At 44.2% G+C, this 17713-nt stretch overlaps 1 non-coding gene across 1 annotated transcript; it reads left to right on the forward strand.

Moving 5' to 3' along the window:
- Positions 1-164, forward strand: LOC122678639. The gene has a single exon (XR_006336286.1). It is a non-coding gene; the product is annotated as a U1 spliceosomal RNA (small nuclear RNA).
- Positions 165-17713: the final 17549 nt, after the last annotated feature.

Genomic DNA, 17713 nt, shown 5'->3' on the forward strand with positions numbered 1-17713 from the left:
ATACTTACCTGGCAGAGGAGATACCATGATCAAGAATGTGGTTCTCCCAGGGCGAGTCTCACCCATTGCATTCCGGGTGTGTTGACCTCTGCGATTTCCTCAAATAGGGGAAACTCGACTGTATAATTTATGGTAGTGGGGGACTGCGTGCGCGCTTTCCCCTAATAACTAAGTAATAACTGCAGACTTAATCCATGTTTCCTTGGCAGTGATTAAGTTATTCAGTTGTATCTGACTCTTGTGGTTCCCACGGAGTGTAGTTTGCCAGGCTTCTCTGTGAGATTTTTTCAAGGCAAAAATACTTGAGTGAGTCACTATTTTTTTCCCCAGGGAATCTTCTTAACCTGGAAATCACACTCGGGTCTCCTCGCATCAGGTGGCCCAAGGACTGCAGTTTCAGCTTCAATACTGGTTCTTCCAATAAACATCAAGAACTCATCTTCTTTAGGATGAACTCGTTGGATCTCCTTGCAGTCCAAGGGACCCTCAAGAGTCTTCTCCAACATCACATTTCAAAAGCATCAATTCTTCAGCGCTCAGCTTTCTTTATAGTCCACCTCTCACATCCATACATGACCACTGGAAAAACCATAGCCTTGACTAGACAGACTTTTGCTGGCAAAATAATGTCTCTGCTGTTTAATATGCTGTCTAGGTTGGTCATAACTTTCCTTCCAAGGAGTAAGTGTCTTTTTATTTCATGGCTGCAATCACCATCTGCAATGATTTTGGAACCCAGAGAAATAGCCACTGTTTCCACTGTTTCCCCATCTATTTGCCATGAAGTGATGGCACTGAATGCCATGATCTTAGTTTTCTGAATGTTGAGTTTTAAGCCAACTTTTTCACTCTCCTCTTTCACTTTCATCAAGAGAATTTTTCCTTCTTCACTTTGTGCCATAAGGGTGGTGTCATCTGCATATCTGAGGTTATTGATATTTCTCCCTGCAATCTTGATTCTAGCTTGTGCTTCATCAAGTCCAGCGTTTCTCATGATGTACTCTGCATATAAGTTAAATAAGCAGGGTGACGATTTACAGCTTTGATGTCCTCCTTTTCCTATTTGGAACCAGTCTTTTCCATGTCTAGTTCTAACTGTTACTTCCTGACCTGCATACAGGTTTCTCAAGAGGCAGGTCAGCCAATCTTTAAGAAATTGAATGAAGGGGTGTGATTACTTTTGAGACACCTCAGACAAAACTTCTACTGAGATACTTGCAGTCGTTGTTCACTCACTCAATGATGTCTGATTTCTTTGCAAGATGTTTGCTAGTCATGACACTTTGTGTGAAGTCTTTAGTTGTTGTTTGACAAATGCAGACCTTAAAAGATTTTAGTGGGAACCTGTGTTCTGTACCATGTAGAACTCTTTTAGAATCTTAATGGTTTTTTCACAAGTTGAGTTCAGAGGGTCCCCACACCCATATACAATTAATAGAAACTAAGTTTACTGAACTGCTGAAACCACAAAGTCAGACTGGGGACATTAAACAGAGATTTTCAGGAGACTTGGTATCAGGTGAAGAAGGACAGGGAGTGATCCCTGAGAGATGGGAAACAATGGCTCCAATGGCTCCAACTGATTGCGTGGAGAGTTCCCAAGCGAGGCACCAGGAGCAAACTGAAAACCAGCCCAGTGGACCTTGCTGAGTTGAGGACAAGTTCCTGGATGTCAAAGGAGCTAGAGTGCATAGGACAAAGTCCCAGGGAGGAGAGAGATGCTGAGGGTAGTCAGGAGAGCCCTGCAAAGGAGGCTCCTCCAGAGGGCAGCAAAGTACTGATCAGTGCAGCCCTGGGAGAAAACTCCCCAAAGTCAGGGGGAAATCTTCCACAGGCTCAGACAGAACAGAGAGCCTGGCACTCACAGTCATGCTTGCCCTCAACAGGTAGACTAGGAAATACTAATAATAACCTTGTAATTAAGGAGATCGTGGAGTGGAGTGCTCAAGGAAGTCTTAGCTCAGTAGCAGGAATTTCTTATCCCTAGACTGAGTGTTTAGCTGCTCCAGACCATTTAGCAAATCATAAAAGCAAGACCTGAGACCGTCAAACTGTTTACAAATAACTTAAGGGCAACCCTGAACAAAACTCAACATTTATAGGAACACAAAACTATCTAGCACCCAACAAGATAACATTTACAATGTCTGGCATTCCATCCGATTTGTAGGTATCCAAAGAGGAAGGGGAAATGACTCACAATGAAGGGACACATTGATCATTTATGAGTGACCGAGAGCTGACACAGATGTCAGAATAACCAGGGAAGGACATTTAAACTTTTGTTCCAACTATATTCCAGTCAAAGCTATGTTTTTTCCAGTGCTATGTGCTTAGTTGTGTCAGCTCTGCAGACCCCATGAACTGTATGTAGCCCTCCAGGCTCTTCTGTCCGTGGGGATTCTCCAGGCAAGAAAACTGGAGTGGGTTGCCATGCCCTCCTTCAGGGAATCTTCCCAACCCAGGGATCGAACCCATGTCTCCCGCATTGCAGGTGGAGTCAAAAATTTCAGCAAATAAGAAGATTGCCTCAAAATCACACAAAGAACATTGGGAAATGTAAAATGGCATCCATATTTTGAATTATTCTGAACAAAGCATTTGTAGACAGATACACATGGAAAAAACTTCAATATTTTACCTAAGAAATTCAGGACATGAGATAGAAGTAGACAGGAAAGAAGAAATGAGAAATTGGAACTGGCAGAGATTAAAAAAAAATTGAAGGTAAGGAAAATTCTTTGGGAAAAAAAAGGCTAAATGACAAGGTACATAGAGAACATATTTATCTAAACTAATATGGGACACTGCATTAAAAATGAAAGCATCAAACAGAATAGAAATGAACAAAAGATAGTGAGAAAGGATCGGAGGGAAAGTTATAGATACATAGGGGAAACAGACCTGAAATGGTCAGTTCTAAGACCTATCCTAGTAGAGCTGAAAGACTTGCTTTCTAAAAGAAAACATGTCCTGAAGCTCCAGATCACCCTTTGTCCTCAGTGAAAAAAAAATCAATTTGCATTCTACATCTCAGCAGAACATACAATGTAAGACAATATTTACTTTTCAAAAATCAATAGAACTCATTGTGGATAAGTTCTTTTTATTGAGCCAAGGTGTCTGTACTGAATCAAAGCAACAGAAGAAATGTATTAGGTATATCAAACTTAAGAAGTCCTCAGACCATCATGAGAAATCTTTAAAGATGAACTCTACTCATCAAGAATTGACAGGAAACTGAGTTTTGTACATCTGGTCATCACTGAATATATGTGATTGTAGATTGATTAAGCCACTGTGTTGTGGGCCCTGCTCTGGGGGCAGCCTAGGTACACCCTCAAACTTCTGCAGGGAGGCTGCTAGTACTCCCAGAGTGGGACAGCCATCCTGTGCCACCAGGGGGTCTAAAGGACCCAGTGGGCCCCTCCTCCAGCTCCTACCTCTACCCTACCAACTAGCACATTAACAAAAAAAGGTAGGGAAAATATGGTATATAAAGGGCATACATTTGATTGGGTTGAAATAATGCAATAAGGTAATAATACTATAAGGTAGGTAAAGACAGAAGAAAAAAGCAAAGAATGTCCTCGATCATCACAGTAGTAAGTAGTTGAGGTTGATAGACAACATTTAAAACATATACTTCAAATATTAGACATGTGACAAAATACTAAAGGACTAGCGTGTCAAAAATGTTAGTGCACTAACTAGCTATCCAGGCATTCCAAAATACCAAGCAAAACACACACACACACACAAATATGCATACACAAAGAAAAGAAAATCACAGAGAAAGAAACACAGAAGATACCATCTACTACAAATGGTAAACATAGATGAAAAGATGCGAGAGGAGTTTAAGATACAAAACTGAATAGGAGAAACAAAGGGGCTTCCCTGGTAGCTCAGCTGGTAAAGAATCTGCCTGGGATTCAGGAGACCCCGGATCGATTCCTGGTTGTCGGATTCCCTGGAGAAGGGATGGGATACCCACTCCAGTATTCTCGGGCTTCCCTGGTGGAAGCCGCCTGCAATGGGGGACACCTGGTTTCGATCCCTGGGTTGGAAAGATCCCCTGAAGTAGAGCATGGCAACCCGCTCCAGTATTCTTGCCTGGAGAATCCCCATGGACACAGGAGCCAGGGGGGCTACAGTCCATGGGGGTGCAAAGAGTCAGACACGACTGAGCAATTAAGCACAGCATGGCACATGAGAAATAGAGTCTTTATATTAATAAAATCAATCATGTTAATAATGGACTGTAGGTGGGGGAGCGGTGGGAAGGAGGTTCAAGAAGGAGGGGACATATTTATACTTACGTTTGATTCCCACTGGTTTATGGCAGAAACCAGCACAACAGTGTAAAGCAGTTAGCCTCCAATTAAAAATAAATGTAAGAAAATAAGGGATTGTAACACTGAATTTTAAAAAAGCATGGGTCCACAGTGAAACACAAAAATATTTTTAATAATATGTTAGGGGTAGGGATTGTCTTTTCCACAGCACAAAGCTGGCAATACCACAGATATGATAATTGACACACATCAGGGATCAATAAAGGATGGTAAAATTTTTACAGAAAGAGCATCATAGAATATGATATTCATACACTCTCGAAATACCACTCATCAAATTACTCATTACAGACACAAAAGCCTGTCTTTTCAATGAACAGATCTTCTAAGCCTCTGCATAACAGTGTTCAATGCTAAAATAATGATAGTGGTGACAGGTAAAGTGGACACTCTTAGCCTCCAAACAGGCTGCACTAGGAAGCACACAGCATGTACTAGATGGTGTTCCTGGCAAAAAGGGTTCACCTGAATTTACTCATGAGGAAATGATCAGACAACTGCAAAATGGAGACCTTTGAGTAGACAGCTGACCTATCCTCTGCAAACAAGTCAATGTCACGAGCATCAAAGAAAACTGCAAGAAGCTGAGGAGATGTTTGAGGTTCCAAAGGACTAAAGAAATAAAGTAACATGATCTTTTTAGTCCTTTGGAGCCTAAAACATCTCTTTTCCTTTTTGCTGTCTTTTTGGTGCAAACATCGAATGTTTGAAGAAAGGCAGGCCAGTTGTCTGGTTCAAAGGTCTAAATTTTGCAGTTATCTGATATCTACCTCAATAGTAAACACAGGATAAACACTTTCAGCAAGAACAATGCATAGTAAATGCTGTCTGCTTTGAGCACAGTCCATCTGGTGGCAAAGAATGACCGGGATGATATGTTGTCTTCTTCCAGTTGATCCCATGCTGTTGTGTGGAGGATGAATATTTAGAGGCGCAAGAGTGAAGGTCTTTCCAACCTGTGTGTCCATCAAAGCACTGATCACATTACTGAGGATTACATTCCGAGGCTGATGACTGGGATGACTCCCATCAACTCTGTCCCTTGGGGTGTGGAGCGTGGTTGTCAGTTGGGATGCTCATTCTCAGGAAGGGATCCCTCCAGTGTTGCTGAGGTTTGAATTGAGTTGCTGTCGTAGATTTTTTTTTGCATCAAATGGAAAAGGTACATTTTATAGTGTGGTTTCTCAAATTGACAATATCTTTCCTTAGTTCCTAAAGTAATTGGTATCTGTGAAAGACAGAGAGAGGGAGAGAAGCAATGTGAGTGTTTGTTAGGTCCTGCTGAGACTGGAGGGTTGGCCACATGGTGACTGGGGCCAGGGGCAGATAGAGCTGTTGACAGGACGAGCTGAAGGGAGAGCACAGGCTGGCTGGAGAGGAAAGTGAGATCCATGATTTACAAGGAATACCTCCCTAAACTTTCCTCTAGCCTGCGGTGCAGCATCGAAGGACCCCTCCTCACCCCACCTGAGCTTGGTGATGTCTCAGCTCAGAGCTGCTTCAGAGCCTTAACTGGATCCCCACCGCTCAATCCTCAACAGTCCTTTCACTCCTGAATCCCCTTCATCTGTACGCTTTCCCACACATTCAGGGATGGACGTGCTGAGCATCCCTCGTACACAGCTGGAAATAGACTGCTATGGGAGCAGAGGATCCTCATTGAGAAAGAACCCTCTTCTACCTCTTCCTCCCTGCCCTCTGAGGAGGAGAAGCAGGCTACCGGAGAGTCCTGGATGTGAGCACCAAAAGGGACCTCAGAATGTATGCAAGTCCAGTTCCATAATTTACAGGGGATGAGCTATGTTTCCAAGGTCTAAGGACTATCCAAAACCACATGACTTGTTACTGACAACCCAGGCCACAGGCCCTTCCTATACATTTGCGGGAAGGTAGAGGAGAAGAGGAAAGCTCCCATCTGGAGGAGTCAACAGTTAATGGAGCGTGTTTGGCTATCCTCCTAGACAGGAATAAGGCGTTCCAGAGAAATCCTGCTCCAAAGAGACTGAGGAATGAATGGAAAGGGGGGAAACTCAAAATAAAATGAGCAAAAAGAGAGCAGCGAGTGGAACTGTGTCTCAACCCATTTGCATCCTGTGGACACCAAAATGCTATGAAGGTGATTTCATGCTGGATCTACCTTAAGGCATTTCTAGGAATATCCTTGACCTCTACACAAATCAAACTCTGAAGTGAAAGAGCATTCACTTTAGTTATAGTAAATTCTCATCACCTTTTTCCCAAGCTTTTCTCTAAGAAAGAGTCTCTCCTAGTATTTTATGCTAGTGTACAGAAAAACACCTACTTCTGCTTTCTTGACTAGGCCACAGCCTTTGACTGTGAGGATCACAGCAAAGTATGGAAAATTCTTAAAGAGATGGGAATACCAGACCACCTTAGCTGCCTGCTGAGAAAACTGTATGCAGCTCAAGAAGCATCATTAGACTGGACATGGAACACAGAATGGTTCCAAATTGAGAAAGGAGGATGTCAAGGCTGTTTATTGTCATATTGATCATTTAACTTAAATCCAGAGTACATCATGTGAAATGCTGGGCTGGATGAAGCACAGCTGGAATCAAGATTGCCAGAAGAAATATCAATAACCTCAGATATACAGATGCCACCACCCTTATGGCAGAAAGCAAAGAGGAACTAAAAAGCCTCTTGACGAAAGTGAGAGGTGAGTGAAAAGGGTGGCTTAAAACTATGCTTTCAAAAAAACGAAGATCATGGCATCTGGTCCCATCACGTCATGGCAAATAGATGGGGAAACAATGGAAACAGAGACAGACTTAATTTTCTTGGGCTCCAAAATCACTGCAGATGGTGACTGCAGCCATGAATTTAAAAGACTCTTACTCCTTGGAAGGAAAGTTATGATAAACTGAGACAGCATATTAAAAAGCAGAGATGTGACTTTGCCAACAAAGGTCCATCTAGTCAAAGTTAGAGTTTTTCAGTAGTCATGTATAGATGTGAAAGTTGGACCATAAAGGAAGCTGAGTGCCAAAGAATTGATGCTTTTGAACGATGGTGTTGGAGAAGACTCTTGAGAGTCCCTTAGACTGCAAGGAGATCCAACCAGTCCATCCTAAAGGAAATCAGTCCTGAATGTTCATTGGAAGGACTGATGCTGAAGCTGAAAGTGCAATACTTTGGCCACCTGATGTGAAGAACTGACTCACAGGAAAAGACCCTGATGCTGGGAAAGATTGAAGGCAGGAGGAGAAGGGGACAAAAGAGGATGAGATGGTAGGATGGCCTCACCGACTCAATGGACATGAATGTGAGCAAGCTCTGGGAGTTGGTGGTGAACAGAGAAGCCTGGCCTGCTGCAGTCCATGGGGTCGCAGAGATTTGGAGACAACTGAGGAACTTAACTGAACTGATAGATGGGTGTGTAAAAGGGTAAACATAGCAGGGTAAAGCCTAATACTCATTAGGGGGCTTTTGCATAAAGAATATATTCAGTGAAAAAAACTTTGTTGCATCTGCTCTTCTGAACCAGTTAGTAGTCTGTGAAACACGTCTAGTGAATAGCTAACTGCAAGTGCATTTTAACATTTGAAAAGGAAATACTAAACTGTATTCTTGTGGCAAGGGGAGGGGTGATTTTATACGTTGAGGCATTTGTAATGTTCTTTTGTTTGTTTGTTTGTTTTCTTGTAAATTGTACTAAGAAAATTGTAAGAAACTTGAATCCAAACAGAGAGATTATATATCTAACTTAACTATCTACATCTCTTTTTTTCTCTTTTCTCTTCTCCAGGCTGTACAAAATAGTTCTGTTGAGAGAAGAATGCAAATTCCCTTAATTGTTGATATTCAGCTTTTTGAGGAAGCAGCCACTCATAGGCCATTGCCATATTGGTTACTTATATCCTATCCGGTCCACTGTCCTCTGATCCTTGATGCATATTAGCAGAGCTTTGAAAGATACTGATATCCAAACCTCATCCTCAGAACTTTAAAATCAGAATTTCAATGGATTGGGTTAAGGCATTCATGTTAGCTCAAAACCCAACCCGTTTTCATTTTACAATAGCATGATTTAGAACTACACACTAGACTACACTATTTCACATCACTCTTTTTATTTTCTCCTTCTATTCCAATATGGACTTCTCCCCACTGGCCCTAAAGATTTTTTGGTCATTTTCTGTTAGTCTCATATATAATTGGCCTTCTCAATTGGATGGTCAGAAGCAATGATTATCTTGTATTCTTGTGTATCTCCCTGGGTCTTCATAAATGTGGCCCAAGTTAATTCAGTATAATGCTGTCCTACATTCCCTGCCATCAGACTTCAACTCAGTTCATTTTTCTGGGCTTTGACTAATACTGAGAAGGAATAATGTGAGTAAAACTGGAGAGGTCCGAGCGCTGTCCATCTCACGCTCTGTGTATTTTGAAAACCTGGCTTCTCTATCTCCTTTTCCCCAGTGTCCCTTTAGGGGGCCATTTACTGCCCTCCCCCTAAAGCCAGCTCCAGTGAGTTCCTGGAAGCCCCTGCACATTAGCAAAGTTCTGCCCATCAGGGCCTGAGGGGAATCATGACTCAGGCCAGTCCAGCACTCCCACCTATGACCCAGGTTCTTCTTTTATTTTAGTAATCAAGGCTTTTTCCTTCAGCTCTGGCATTTCTTATTCAGGTGGAAAAGCTGAGGGTTAAGGACTGCCCTAGGTTCATTTATCCAGAAGCCAACTCACATGTGAGAGATTCCTTCAGTCATGATCCTGAAAGAAAGAGGCAGTGGACTTGGAGGCAAGGGGGAAAGTCAGGTGAGGAAACCAAGAATGTGTGTGATTGAAGGCCAATGTTTTCAGTGGCTTAAATGCCGCTCTTCTGATGAGGAGGACCATGGATCTGGGCTTCCTTGTGGCTAATAGGAAAGGTCAGAGGGAATATGAGGATGGTAGCAGTGGGGAAACAGTACGGGTCAGAGTGGAAACCGGAGAGTGAGAGGGAAGGCAACTGCAGGGTGGCAGCCCCCACGGAAAAGAGAGGAAAGACCACACAGAGGTGTGTCAGCTGTTGAGTGAACAAATGGGGAAGAGCAAACTTAGTGGGAGATTGAGCCATAAGAGATAAAGAGCATAAGGAAGAAGTGCCTGGGATTACCTCTGTACCCTAAGCTTGAAGGCCAGGGAATCTGCATGCTAGTCTCCACTTGCCAAACAGCAGTTTTCTTCTGAGAATCTTCTGTTTCAGGACACTTAAGCCTTTAATCTTGTTACAGACTGGATGCTCCTGTGTGCTTGCTGTGGAGCCCTCACCTTCCAGCTTGCGAGGGTTCTTCATTCTGATGGAAGCATCCAGCTCTGAAGAGAAAACCACAGCCAACAGGATCCACTGTTATTCATGATTTACAAAGACTTATTCCTTCACCCAAGAAGGACATCAGGTACCAAAAGTGTCCAGGAACAAGAAAGGCCAAATGAAAGCCCATGGGTAGGTGAAGCAATGGAGATATTTTTATATTTTCTTTTTTGCTGATCTTCCTCATACTACCCAGTATTGCTAAGTGTGCCACAGGGCAAACATGTTTCCAAATGCCAAAAATGAGCAAGGAAAATAAAATGGATGCAACCAAAAATTCCTAGGTAGAAAAGACAAAGGCAAGAAACTCCTACAGGATGTAGTTTGTACTGTTGGGAGGGAAGAGATGAAGGAAAGTGGAAGTTGAAGGAGAACCTCATGAGAGAAAAGAAGTGGGGAAGTCTAAATTGGAAAACTTTTAAATGTGCATCAATATACACTTCATATATATGGATACACACTACATATGATATTTATACATAATTTATATAAGGCATAGATGATATGATAAAAATGGAAGAAAACTCAAAGGTGAGTGTGTTTGTGATGGAATAAATGAATGAAGGATTTGAGCTATTGAATGGATCATTCTGTTGGCTTCCTGATGAGTTGAATTTGGAAAAGAAAATAGAAAAATAAGAAGAATGAGAAAGAAGCTGTATTTGGTGACAGGAACTAGGAGATATGGGGGGGGGCAGATGGGAGTCACAGTGTAAAGGGGTGTGAAAGTAAAGGGCATTAAGACTACCCTTTGCTGCAAAATCTGCTGTGAAGCCTGGATTTATGCTCAGGTCTCCATGGAAGGTGAGCAGTAAACAGAGTGACTGAGCCAGTGGGGTTCAGTCTTGGCTGAGAATGTGGGAGACCAAGCACAAGAAAAGGAGAGACAAGCGGAAGAGGAGACAATAAACACCACAAGACCTACTGGCTCTTGTCAGGCTCTGCACCCCTCCCTCCCTGAGCACTTTCCGTGAGACTCTGGGTGCTGCACCAGGGGGCTCCTTCTCAGCTCAGCTCCACCTGAGGACGTGCGTCTCTCCTGGATCCTCACATGAAGCCACAGCCTGAGGGAGGAGCACCAGGCAGCCCCAGGTTCCAGTGGAGGATATGGAGAGCGAGGGAGGGTAAGGATGAATACGTCCCAGATGAAATGGATGTGAGGGTCTGAAAGCTCTTTGAAGGAAACTTGAACAGAGGTGGATCCAGAGGAGAGGAAGACTAGGAGGCGGAAAAGGAGATGAGTGGAGAGAATGAATTAAATGCAGGGTAATAAAAGAGACTGATGGGTGCACTTCAAGAATGAGGGTAGCCCTTTATTTCAAAATGAGGGGAAAATGAGGAAAAGAAACTGGATATGAAAAGCCAACATGGGACTGAGTTGCAGGGCCAGTGTTTACACTCCTATTGCATGTTGCTAATACACTGTTCCTGGGAGCACCCAACAGGAGTAAATTGCCTTGATGAGGGATGTTGAAAGGAGAGGAAAATACTGGCCAAGCTACCTTCCTGAGAAAGCAAGGGAAGATGGGGTTTAGAGAAAGTAGAGACCATAAAGCTTATGCTACCTTAGAGGAAACAATCATTGTGCAATCATTTTGTAAGCGTTAAAGCACCAAAAATACACAAAGCTTAGATATTATATATTCACAGTGGTTATCAAACAAATTTTAGCGAATCAGATGCCCTGGACATTATATTGTTTAAGATTCCCAACAATCATGCAAAGGAGATAGAAGTTTCATGAGTTCATTTCAGGGATGAGAGAGGCAAATACCTAGGAAGATAAATTAGTTGTCTCAGTTAAACAAGCAGGAGTTTGCAGAACCAGGGCCTGAGGCTGAGCTGGTCCTAAGTCCCAGGCTCTTGATCACCTCACTCTGTTAGAGTGTCACGGGTTTCAACTGGGCTGACAGCGGGTTTGGGAGAGGCCCTCTGCCTCCTCCACCCAGAGCTTTGTGATAACCAGCACATGGACCAGAGCATTCTAATCCCCTTTTCTTTCTTACCTAGAAAGAGTGGTCCTTGGTTTCCACAATCAGGGTTGGTGGTAAAGGCCCAGTTGGTGGAAGAAACACCAAGAATGGCTTTGCTGTCACCACAGTCAAGATGCTGGTCCAGCTGCCACTGCAGACAATCAGTCACATGGGTGCTTTTCTGAAGCTGTGCCTGTGAAGTTGGCACCTCTGACCCTGGGAAACTCACAGGTTCCTGGTGAGAGTCCTCCCAGGTGTCACCTGAAAGGAAAAGAGGGTTCGTTGGACCAAGGCAAGCTTTTTCTTGCTAAGCCCTCCCAGAGGGCCCATTTCTGCTGTCCTAGCCCATAAGTGAAACCACCCAATAACGCAGACAACAATGGCAGACATCAATGTGAAGAAGGCGCCGTATTTATGCCTGGGACTGGGGTATGGAGAATAACGCAGACAACAATGGCAGACATCAAGGTCAAGAAGGCGCCATATTTATGCCTGGGACTGGGGTGTGGAGAAGGCAGGTGCTGGGCTGCAATTTCTTGAAATGAGAAATCACCCACTTGAGTCGAGAGGGTTTGGGTGACAGAGGAGGTCAAGCCTCTTATTCTGTTATGAGCCTTATTAGTCTTGGAGCCTAGAGAGAAGGTTCTAGACAAGCCTCTAGGCATGGGGGAGAAAGAGTTGTTGATATCTACCCACAGGAATAAAAGATCAGGAAGAGACATATGGCCTGAAAGCTTCAGGTCCTACTAGAATTTGAGCTGAGAAAATACAGTACATTCCAGACCCTTTTGAACTTCCTTGCTTGAAATGTTTGTCGACCCTTCCACTCACCCGTACATGTACATATAGAATAAAATCTATTGCCACGTGGGGCAGAATGGGGATGGATGGTATTAGCAGCTAGAACTAGTAGGGGAGAGGGCTGAGACCCTGTTGGAGACATCTTTGTGTCTCTTTAGAGAGATTATATAAGTACACTCCTTCAATAACGTCCCTCCACTGGTGCCTCGACAGTGCTCGTGATGAAATCTGTTTATATATTTCTACTGCGAAATGAGTACATATTCTCAGAACCTGGGCTAACCAGGCACGACGTACCCTCCTCTGGTGCAGGTCAGGCTGCTGTGAGGTCCCGGCCGCCAGGGCCTGCTCTCCATTGCTGTGGGGCCCTCCTCTCACCTCCTTATGCGTCCGCACCCTCAACAGGGTTTGTTTCTGAAGCTGTCTCTCATGTGTCTGTTATCTCTTAGTCTTCCAGAGAGCATCTGAGTTTGACTCTTATCAAAGATTCATCCAACCTCCTTCCAACTGCTTTCTCTGATTCAGTCCTCTCCACACTCTCAAAGGTCACCCTACTTATCACCCCCCAATCCTGTTTTATCACATGTGCCTCAGTTTATGGAAATTCATCCTCCCTTCCCTGCTACACAGATCTAACCTCCTCACCTGCCTTTCCAGGGCTCCTGGCTTCTGTCCCTCTTTCTTCTGCAACATCACTTCCCACAACACCTTCTGCAAATCCTCCTAGGCTCAGGCTGGCCCTTTCTAACCCCAGCCCTGTACCAATAGCCTCTGTGAGCTTCCAGGGCTTTTTCCAAAAGCACCTCTCTCAGTCTGGTGTGCCCTTCATATTTCCACCAGGCAAACTTCATTAAACATTAATCATCATGTTTTAGGACACTTCATCCGATTTTATGATAATTCACATTATGCTGAAGGGTAAATCCTTGTATATCAACAAATTTGGTGTTTGAAAGTACTGTCAAAACTAATATTCTCCAATGTTATTATGAATCGATGTCTAGGATTGTCTTTAATTAGCACTGTGTAATTTCATCATCTAATTTTATTTGCCTTTCTTGAGAATGGGTTTTATTAAACCTATGCTTTGAACATTCTTTGCATTCACAGAATATATAATAACCAAACATTTTATCAATCATCAACAATACTGCCCAATACTGTTAGTGTGGGGAAAAGCCTCCAATAGAAGATCAAGATATAATTTAAAAGTCAAGTGTCTGTGTTGTTTCTGCAGGGTTTCTCCTTGTACAGAGAGGATGGGGTAGACCTGACTACTCGTACACGCATGGCTGCATAATGGCTATTCACACTGTCCTCACGTTATCATGTGAACCCAGACGCAGGATGGATCCTGTATAGTTAGATATTCTATTCATTCATCTTAATCCATCTGAGGGGCTTTGGCCTTTCCCGGCCCATTGTGAACAATGGACTCCCGGGACTGGGCCCTATCACACACTCACAAACATCTCAGACACATATCTGAGTCACGTGTCTGAGCCTCACTCATCCTCTTCACGGGAACCCACACCCGGCGGTCAGTGTCTCTGAGATAGAGCTCCACAGTTTTCAATGGCTTCAGCACAGCCAAATTCAAGGTCCACCTGGACCCGTCGTGACAGCAGGTGACCTGGGGGCAGGAGTGGGGAGCGGCGTGGACTCTCAACCTGGCTGTTCCCAGAGAGAGCCCTGTGGAGCTGTGGCTCCACCTGGAGGGGCCGGGGAGCCGCTGGCTCTGCCCTTGGGACACAGTGCACAGAGGGACTGGGAGCTGGCAGTCTGAGTGAGGGACCACAGGGCTTCTCTGCAACCCTCTGGCAACTTTCTGTTGAAGATTAAGATAGTTGCAAATCATTTGGATAGGGCAAAGAGAAAAACGTGAGCAACATCCTCTCTGAGTCACTGATGGTCCGACTGCTGAGAAGAGAGGACAGAGCCTGAGCCAGGGAGTCGGGCCCAGGAGAGTTCAGTGTCCCACCTGCCAGTGGCCAGGAGTCTGGGCCCAGGGAAAGGACCTGCTGATCCTCAGTGCCCTCGGCTCCACCATGGGACACCACAGCTACCTGAGAGGGTGCCTGGGAGGGCTGAAGGGGTTATAGTGCACTAGGAGCTCGCTTAGGAAGAGCATGGAGGACAGAAGGTGCACAATAACTGTGTGTTCCCTTTCTGGTTTGTGAACTACTGTGATCCTGAGAAAGCCTTTGCTTCTCTGCACCTCGGGGAAGAATGAGAAATAAGAAAGAAACTGCTTCCAAGGTGAAAAGTCACCAACTGATTGACAAACAACATTTATATGCCCAATATCATTTTAAAAGAAGTCAGATAAAGTCTGATACATAATGGAGTTTCTTCTGGTTTACAAGATGATCTTATGTATCAAAGTCCTAACATTAAGAATGATTCTCCTAAAGAAAAAGGAAAAAAAAATAGCCCAAGAAGGATTTCATACTATGTTTTAATTTCCACACCCTATGAACTCCTACCCAAGGGGACCTGGCTCATAAATTAGGCCAATACCCCAATCAGATACACAAGTTATAGATAGTTTCCATGAGATTATATAACTGAGATTGCATAAAACATTGAAACTATAAGCCACACATGGAAATCTCCTTTTTGCTGCACAAAGGATGAAACACAAGGGTGATTCTAGACGATAGAACAACAGAGACAGCTTTTGGCTTCACGGAAATGACAGGACATAGACAGATTTGATGTTCAGGACCTAGTATCTAAATGCTTCAGAGGGAGATAGGCAGCAAAGGGGTAAGAATCTGGAGTTGGGGAACAATATAACATGCATTACAAATAGGGAGCAGATTGCAATCATGAATGCAAAGCCAGAGAGCTTGCATTTTCAAGAAATACAATTAGTAGCAAAATTTCATGACTCTAAGGATTCTTATCTTGATAAAAAGAGCTCTGTTATACAAATTCCTGCAGGTGAGACAGTGGGAGCTGAGATTCTGCCCTAATCCCTCCACTTGCCCTCTCTGGTCTGACTTGATACCACAGGCCTGTGCTGGTGAGATGAGTTCAGGTGACAGAGGGCAGCCTGGGGCAAGAAGAATGCAAAGGCTCATGACGCCTTTTAAAAGTTCAAACTGAGAACATAGTTCTAATCGACCCGAGCCTAAGAACCTGTCTGGGAGCACTCACCGTTTACATCTAGAGCCAAGAAAACCTCTCTCTTCTCTGTTGGGAAGGTGACACTCCTAGAAGGATGACAGGAGCCTTCCAGATGATGGCCAATAGAAGCAGCCAGATAACATTCATCCAGTGAGTCCGGGTGGACTTCATTCTCTTCTACCACCAGCTGCTCCATACTGAGATTTGTGGGGTTGGGAGAGCAGATGGTTAAACAAGAGGGATTAGTCAACCTGGAGCCATAATTGATTTTGATGGGAGGGTTAAGGGACATGTTGGGAAAAACAAATGGGGAGTCCCCTTAAAGGGAGGCATAACAATCCCCCCACCCACAACCCCAATCTGGGCCTGAAAGCACTTGCAAAGGGAAAGTGAGAGAGAGTGAGGGAGAGTGAGCATGAGATGCTCTGAGCACAGAGAAGAAATGAGCTCAGGAGGAAGGAGAGGAGCCACCCCAGGACACATAGTCATGTCACACACGCCCTCAGAACACAAAGGCGGCTTCAAATGCACCATAAATTTTGTTGAAATTTACATGCTGCATCCAGATGAACACCAGCTCCGGCAGGATAATGGATTCTTAGAAATCTTGTGTCTGCAAGACCAATTTTTCTAATACTGCGATGGGACATGAATTTTTTTTTCCCTAGTTACTTTTCTTGCCATGAAATACCTGCCAAGGTCTTAAGACCAAAGACAAAGGCAGATAAGTATGGCATCCTGGTTTTCATGAAAAGGAGAGGACAGAGGAGTACAAGAAATCCTTTGGCTCATCAGTAGCCCTGCTTCAACTGACTGCAAGTTAATCTAATTGAGAGGGATTCATAAAGGGTGAAAACAGATAACCTTGTTACAGAGACAGTTTGTGGTGGTCCGAATGGAAGGAATAGGCATGTGCAGCACTTTCTGATTCCCATGCATGTGAGATGACCAAATGTCACCACTGATGTCAGACCCGTGTTTCTCCATAGTTACCTAGAACAGATGATGTCTTGATTTTCCTCATCCTCAAGATCAGCAAGATTTTCTATGGAAAAATTCAGACAAGTTGAGAAACATTTAGCAGATCTCTTTGTGTAAATTAATAATCCAGTGTCTAATACTACCATAGGGACATTTATATCAGCAATGAGATGATAGGCTATTTAAGAAGGGTATTCCAGATGCCTCAAGTGGGGTCTCTCAGACTCTCCTTGGTTTACTTTCCTGAGCCATCAGGCAAGATCTCCCTTCCCTGGTAGATCCTCACCACAGTATTCTCTTCCAAGTCTCAGTAAAAGTTAAAGATTGATCTTCCCCATAGAGTCTGGGGAATAGCCCACAGCATTCTTGCAGAATACTGTAATACTCAGGCTTGTCTCATCATATGCTGACTGCTTTAGCAGAATGATGAGTGGAATGAACAAAACCTCGAGTCACATGAATCCTAGTTGTTACACGGATCCTTCAGTCATTCATGGGGTGGGAAAATGCCAGGGCTCTGCCTTGCTTCATGAAACACACATGCAAGGTGATGGGAGGGCTCTTTGCATCCTGGGGCCCGGATGATTGGTTTGCTAAGACAAGCAATTTAGAGAAGCAGACACTGGGGGTGCCAGCAGTGACACCAGGGGACAACAAATAATGAAGGCTGTGGGCGCCTGTGGGAAGGCGCGGAGATTCAAGGGACACTTTTGGTGTGAAAATGGGAGCCGTGTGGACAAGAAGAGACATCGCAAAGGAGTCAGGAGAAAACACAGTCATCTCCGGACCCCTGTACACATACAAGTGAGTGAGTGTGTCACACCAGCCTTGGGTCCGTGATCTAACCTGGGGCCTGACCCGTAGGCTTCACCTGAATGAAGAAGACAGCAGAGCTCCCAGACCCATCTGATGTCTGTACTTAAAACTCTACCACAGAGTCTGATTCAAATCACTGTCTACAGAACTTCCAAAAGGGAGGAGAAATCTCAGCACCCCAGAGGCGAGGAGTACGAAGCACACAGGGTCTACCTGGGCATCCAGGTGGAGTTTTATCACAAGACAACACTCACTGGTTACATCCCGAGCATAAGAGACATCCAGGTCCTCAGGTGAGAAGACGGCTGTGCTCCTATAAGGCCAGAAGGAGT

The sequence above is a fragment of the Cervus elaphus genome, chromosome 20 (assembly GCF_910594005.1).
Source record: "Cervus elaphus chromosome 20, mCerEla1.1, whole genome shotgun sequence".
NCBI lineage: Eukaryota > Metazoa > Chordata > Mammalia > Artiodactyla > Cervidae > Cervus > Cervus elaphus.